Below are 6001 nucleotides of genomic sequence, written 5' to 3' on the forward strand. Positions count from 1 at the left end.
GTGGAATTATAAAAAAGAGAGATAATACGGGACCTTTAATGAAACGGAGCCGAGGAAGGGATCGGCCTTCTTTCCCCGCCCAACACAAATAAACCGGACCCGATCGGAAGATGTTTAGAACTGATTTTAATCGTCGTAAAATGACCCTCGAACGGCTTTCGGTCATGTAAAGATGCACACGTCTGCAGTGTAAGAACACGTGTGCACATGCCAGGTGTGTGTCATTGTCGGTGACGGAAAGACAAAGGCCACAGGCGGAACCGTCCCACGAGGGAACCGGCTGCTGTAGAGATCAGCCGACAGGTCCTCTGTCGAGGGAGGAGAAACATCCTTCAAGCGTTCCGGAACACGGAGCGAGCAGCACCGGGGAGAATATCAAGGCGTTTAAAAAGCGTGATCATTTTGCAGGTGTTACAATCGTTCCACCTTCTTCCCGTCTCCCCTTGTCCTCCCTCTCTTTGTCGCTTGTTCATTCTTGCCGGCGCAGACGCTTCGGTTAACAAGTCGACTGGGCCCGGCGTATAATTAGGCAAACAAAAAAGAGAGGGATGAAACAACTGAAGGAGAAGAGACTCCAAATGATTACACATTCACTCCGCTTCCTTCCACCCCCCCTTTCTGCACACATAACCGCCAATTAGAGGAGAGGACGAGGAGAAGAGAGGAGGAGGAGGACGAGGACAAGCAAGCAGCCGGAAGTCTATTTTGTGTGTCTCCCCTCTCTTTCCTCTGAAAACCCCCAGTGCCGGGGAGAAAATAGAAGTGGGAAAACAAGAAGGGCATAAATAAAAAAGGAAGAATGTCTCACATCCGGCCGGCTGATCGGCCGGGACGCGGGTCGGGCAGATCTGGGCCACAGTTGCACTCATTGTTCAGTGAGCTTTTCTACACAGTCCAACCCAGCGACAGCAATGAATGTTGATTGTGACCTTTAGTCTTTGGATACAGTGGAAACAGAGAGTCACTTTTGCGTGTGTGTGTGTGTGCGTGTGTGCGTGTCTTCATCTGTGAGATTTGCATGCGCCCACTCGCCCTTTTGTTCATTCCCTCTTGCTCATTCCTGACGTCGGCGCGAGCCGCGGGGCACAGTCAACGGTCGATGGTTTTTATGTCATCCATACCAAAACTCACCGACAGCGTTGAATGTTCACCGAGGCAGGCGGGACAGCGGCCGCGAGCGTGAGCCGAGCTGACAGACGAGGCGGGGAGAGGAGGAAGAGGGGGAGGAAGACGAGGAGGACAGTCATAGGGATCAGCAGGGAAGAGGAGTCCAGGATGTGGCTCCAACCAAGGCCGAGTCCGCCGTCTGCAGGCGCGTTTTAATCTGGAGCACTTCCCTTGTCGGGACGCGCTTTATTGCATTTCTACCAACACATTACTCAGAGCAACTTACAAGTCTTTCATCTTCAGCTCAAATGTGGCTGCGGCAGCATCTGAAACACAGATGAAGAGGTTGTCGTCAGCCAGAAGCTGTTTTGTCTTCAAACAGTCACATAGAATGTACGCATTTTTCTCAAATGTAACTTTTTTGGTAGATCCTGGTCATGGCAACTGTTTTTGGGATCCCCTTTGAGCAGGTTTTCAGATTTCGGTTGCGTAACGGAGGCAAAACGCATCTCGCTGCGGTCGCAGCATGGAGACACATTCAGAAGTCCCAGACACTCCACAATTAAAAAAAAAAAAGTAATTTAAATTGAGACCTAAACAAATGATTATTTTTTTTAGAATGGATTGCGATCATTTTTAAATCATTTGTGTGAAGATTTACGACAGACTAACGCTCCATCTTCCAGCCTCGATTCTCGTGGAACAATGAGTTTCATATTCCAGCCATGGAACCGGCCGGCCGGCGGGATGAGGGCCCCCATTGTCCCGGGAGGCCACGGCTGGAGGGACAACTGCTGCCAGTGTCCCGGCTCTGCCGGGCGGCGTGGGCGCTGACGTCAGGCCTTTTCAGGTCGGGGTGATGACGTCACCGGGGTCGGCTAGACCTGCATCTATTCGTCTGCTGACGTCAACGTCGAGCTAACCCGCTGCCTACTGGGGACGAGAGCCGCGTCGCATCGACGCCGACGGAACTCGGGAGGTGATCAAATACCCCATCTGTGTCGCGTCTCACGGGCGTGTCGGGTATTTCATTTACTGCCTTTGCATTCTTTCATGATGCGAATATGAGAGTCTGCAAAAAAATATATAATTAAGCAGGCTGCCGGATAATAAAGTGAAATATTCACAGCCCTTTAATAACCAACAGTTAGATTAGGGTTTCGCTGCTCGCTAATGTTCACCATGTGAACCAGAAAGATCTTTTTTTCTCAGGGTGAAGCAGACCAGCGCAGATAAGAGACTAAAATCATAATCCATATTACATCTCCCAAGTCCATCTCACACACACACACACACACACACACACACACACAGAAATAAAATGAAAAAAATAGGCAGCAGGTCGAGGGGGGAGGAAAAAGAGGGCTTTGCCATGGCAACCCCTGTGTCAGACAGCCATTTCTTCTTAATCCTGTTCTTAACCCCCCCCCCCCCCCCCCCCCAGTTCAATGTCGTGCCCTCTGAGGGACCTCCGCCCCCCCACAGCTGAATATTTCTTTTGTGTTGAGAGACTCGGAAAGAGTGAAAGAAAGCACGACGAGTGGAGGGATTGAGAGCGGGGGAATCATAACTGACCCACCTTAAATGGGGGGGTAAGGATGGGGAGGGGGCCGACTACAGACCACAGAGTCTCAATGTTACACGGGGGGGGTAGGAACCGGGGATCAAATCACTCACAGACACACACATTTAAACCCTATACGTTAATGGAGGGAGATAATCTTTGAAAATAGCAGATAATTACATCATATGGCAAACAGCCGAGACTAACCCCCCCCCCCCCAGGAGCAAATCAAAAACAAACCCCGCACTTGATTTTTGTTCTCAACCTCTCATGGTCGCTCCACTTTACTGACAAAAGTGTTTTTGGGGAGAGTGGGCGGAGACAGCTGCAAGACAAAACTGAAAGGCCTCTATTTGTTCCTGACAATAAGCGTCCCCGTCTCTGGAGCGCCACCACAGCTGCAGCCGGATAGGCGCTCGCTTGTAGCCGCACGCCGCCTCCCTCCTCTACAGTAAGCCGATTTAGCGTGCGGCATCAAACTCAAATCCAAGGGGGGGTTTAAAGACGCCCCCGTTGACGGCACCAAAAGAGGCGTGAACAGAAGTGATGGGCGAATTAAGGATTTCGTACAGATGTTTTAGTGGCGATACCTGACGGCCGTATCTCCTCGACGAGAGGCGAAACACCTACGGGTAGAAGACACGGAAGCGTTAGAGGCACAGGGATCGCACCAACGCACGACTTTTCATTTTCACCAGAACATTCTACAAGAGGCAGATTCATTCATGTCCGTCGCGTCCTCCGGAAAACCCAAAACGCACTTCCCTTGTGGGGAGCCGGGGGGAGTGCCAGCGGTGTGTCTCTAGGGTGGTCCGATGTGGCCGTGGGCAGAGCTTTAATGCAGCTGCGTGTCCACTGTACACGGTACTAATGACTACCAGACCCGCAGTCTGCCTGCGGGGGCCTCGCCAGCCCGCCAGCCAGCGCCGACACAGGCATGCGCTGCACTTTAATGGCAGCCTTCAGACTCCATTTGATGTTCACTTAAAAAAAAAAAAAAAGGAGCCCAACAAAGCGTTTTCATAAGGGAGGGGAAATACCACCTCGAGCCCCCCCGCAGCGTACTCGGAGTCATATTTGACCCCCGTGGGCTGATTAGACAAAGTGGCCATTTAAATCAAAATATGGGTCATTACAGCCCCCCGACTGGCACGTATGGATCTGGGATTAGCAAAACATCTGGCCGGAATATTTTATGGGTCACAGGCGGCAGAGATAAGTCGGCAAAAAAACACGAGGAATATCGTCCAGGGCCGCGTTCTCTTACGATGCGGCGCCGTGACTTCTGGCTATCCGAGTCCGCGTGATCCGCTCCGTTGGAGAGCGAAGGTGTCCGGTCCGCTCAACAAGTGTGCAGACATAAACCAAAGACAAAAAAAAGGCACAGGGCTAGTGCCCTGGGTCTGATTGCCGGGGCGGGGTCGCCGGCGACCCTTGACCTTTTTAACCCCAAAGGAATGCAGTCATGCTGGTGCGAGTATTGTTCCAGCCTCCCTGAGGAACATCAGATGAATGGTGAACGCTCAATGTTCCTTAGGATTTATCCCTCTTTATTCTTCCTCTCATCTGTGTCTTTGCTGCTCATCATCCTCGGACTTCCACAAAGAGGGCGCCGATGCAGAAAGTTCACCAACGAGGGTCCCGGGCGGGCGACTCTTGGACTAGAAGAGAAACGTTCCTCGCTGCTTTCGCTATCCAGATCTGAGAATCCTGCGGATCCGTCAGGCCGTCTGAGTGTCTGCAGAGGACGTCACCGTCAGTGGGAGGGGACTGGAAGACGAGGGGGCCAGGTATGTCCTTTACACCCACCGTGGGCTGGTCAGAGGAAACGGAGGAATTTATGATGTCATTAAAAAGTGCCAGAAGACAAGCGCCTCAGAACAGGTTGTCTCAGGAGCTGCAGCCATAAAAGACTCCCGTGGCTTCCGCGCCCTCCTCCCGGCACGATAACGTGAGACGGAGCGCCGGCGGGATGGAGGAGACAAAGATGAGAGGCGGGGGACGCAGAAAATACGCCAACCTGTCTGCAAACACGGAAACCGCGTGACGTTAAACAAGAACGTCGCAGAGTTGATTCGATGAACAAAAGTTTTCTTCCGTGCTTTTTCCCCGATCTCCAAACATCTTCTTGAAAAACAAAAAAAAAAGGTTTCACAAGAACACTAAGTGTCAAATCTATACAGACGGATAGAGAGACGTTGGTTATTTGCTCTAGAACCCAACGGAGGAGGTCCCCCCCCCCCCCGTTGTAAAAAGGAGTGGCTGCAGAGCCCCATTTCCTTTCATCCCTCTCCTTGGGGCACGCCGTCTTTGTCTCAGAGGACAGAGTTTCCACCCTCCTGGCTACGCTAGAGTGGTCGGATACCTGGGAAGCTACCACCGGCATGGTGGGAAAAACAACAAGAGGCGGAGAGAGAGAGAGAGGGACAGAAAGGAAAAGGAGGTGTGAGCATTAATCCGAGCGAGGAGGCTGACCAGCTAAGAATAAACACTATTATTAAATGTAGGAGAGGAAGGTGCAGCCGGCGGCGCACTTTAACCGCCGGGCGCCAAACTGTAGGACGACATGTTTGATTATAGAGACTTCAAAAGCCACCACCTGTTTTTACTTTTCTTTTCTTCCCTCCTCGTTTTAACAGTTAGCAGCGTGTGCAATTAAAATCCCTGCACTGAAGGAACGCAGTCTGTCTGCCCCCCCCCCCCCTCCCCACATGGGAATGTTCGTGCCAGCTCAGCAGAAGGAAGGCCGGGTTCCGTGCATGCAGGCGGGGAGGGGGGGGTCCATATAGGGGTGGATTTTCCCTGACCGCAGCCGGCTGAATGCAAAGCTTTAGGTTCCGGTCCTCACGGCCCGCCTCAGCCAGACCTCGCTTGTCACACCTCATAAAGCTGAACTCCAGAGGAGACGTTGCTTTTTAAAAAGCCAGTCGGGAAGAGAAGGCGAAATAAGGACAAACACGGAGGGAGTAAGAGAACGCGAGCCATTCAGGGACGAGTGAAAAGCCCGAGACAAAAGCGCTTCGGCTGATGCCGTGCGTCTCCAGCAGGAAACTATAAGAAAAGCAGAAACACCTTTCAGGGATTGTTAAACCCGTATAATCCTCCTCTTCTTATTCCTAATTTTATTTTTTTGCTTTGCTGTGAAGAGGCAAAGCGAGAACCCACAAGTTTATTTTCCAAATAGTCCACAGAAGAATGCCTGCCATTTCCTGGCGTTCCCCTCCTTCCATATGAAAGCCCCCTTTTTTCCTTTAGGAACAATGAGAAAAGATTCCAAGATTTCCACGGGGAGTTTCTCGCACAGTGGTACAATAGTGAGCGAGTTGTGGC

This window comes from Brachionichthys hirsutus, chromosome 15 (assembly GCF_040956055.1).
Source record: "Brachionichthys hirsutus isolate HB-005 chromosome 15, CSIRO-AGI_Bhir_v1, whole genome shotgun sequence".
NCBI classification, from domain to species: Eukaryota; Metazoa; Chordata; class Actinopteri; order Lophiiformes; family Brachionichthyidae; genus Brachionichthys; species Brachionichthys hirsutus.